At 49.2% G+C, this 1,301-nt stretch overlaps 1 non-coding gene across 1 annotated transcript; it reads right to left on the reverse strand.

Moving 5' to 3' along the window:
- Positions 1–48: 48 nt before the first annotated feature.
- LOC111723282 lies at positions 49–220 on the reverse strand. The gene has a single exon (XR_002771855.1).
- Between the last annotated feature and the right edge of the window lie 1,081 nt (positions 221–1,301).

The raw sequence follows: 1,301 nt of genomic DNA on the forward strand, positions 1-1,301 counted from the left end.
CCTCCCCTTCCCTCCCCTCCCGTTTCCTTCCCTTTCCTTCCCTTCCCTTCCCGTTTGCCTTATCATATGTGGATCATCAGACTGCTGCTAGAATGTTCACACTTGTTACTGCAAATTCAAAACCCATAAAAGACTTCTCCTGGGAATTTGCTTTAGATCAAGAGTTGGTATCAGAAAAGGCTTTGCTGCCTCCTTTTAAAGAAGTTTTTACCCAGGCCTGGAGCCGTGGCTCATGCTTGTAATAACAGCACCCTGGGAGGCCAAGGCAGGAGCAGGGAGCATCGCTGGAGGTCAGGAGCTGTCTTGTTGTGGGAACAGCCTTGAACTGACCCAGCAGGCTGCCTGGTACAAGGCTACGCCCACAACAACAAGACAGCCTTTCCTCAGACCATTCTTTTATGGGTGTGAGTTTCTTTCTTTCTTCTTAAATTTCTTTTTAGAGATAGAGTCTCACTTTATCACCCTCGGACAGGTGCTGTGGCATCACAGCTCACAGCAACCTCCAACTCCTGGGCTTAGGCGATTCTCTTGCCTCAGCCTCCCAAGTAGCTGGGACTACAGGCGCCTGCCATAGCACCCAGCTATTTTTTGTTGCAGTTTGGCCAAAGTCAGATTTGAACCCACCACCCTTGGTATATGGGGCCGGCGCCCTACTCACTGAGCCCCTGGCACCACCCCCACCCCACCCCCGCTTTTTTTCTTGACAGTATCTCACTCTGTTGCCCAGGCTATAGTGTCGTAGCATCAGCCTAGCTCATAGCAACCTCAAAAGCCTGGGCTCAAGTGATCCTCCTACCTCAATTTCCCAAGTAGCTAAGACTATAGGCGCCTGCTAAGATTTCCAGTTAATATTTGTATTTTTAGTAGAGACCAGGTCTCACTCTTGCTTAGGCTGGTCTCCAGCTCCTGACCTCCAGCAATGCTCCCATCTCGGCCTTCCAGAGTCCTGGGATTATAGGCATGAGCCCCTGCGCCTGGCCTGGATAAAAGCTTCTTTAAAAGGAGGTGGCAAAGTCTTTTCTGATACCAACCAATTCTCCAATTCTTTGACACAAGTGCGTATCCAACGATTCCATGCATTTCTGACACTATCTACCTGATTTGAGCATCAAATCCCATAAGCGAAAGGGCTGGGGTTCAGTCCCACAAGACCGCCCCCACTTTGGACATCAGTCACAAGTCCTAGGGACTGGAGGTTTCCACGACTCCCTCCTCTGTTCTCATAATTTGCTAGAATGGCTCTCAGAACTTTAGAAAACGCTTGACATATGTTTCCTGGTTTGTTACAAAGGATCGAAATA

Source organism: Otolemur garnettii, unplaced genomic scaffold, assembly GCF_000181295.1.
Source record: "Otolemur garnettii isolate 467f Iridium unplaced genomic scaffold, OtoGar3 scaffold00009, whole genome shotgun sequence".
Lineage (NCBI taxonomy): Eukaryota > Metazoa > Chordata > Mammalia > Primates > Galagidae > Otolemur > Otolemur garnettii.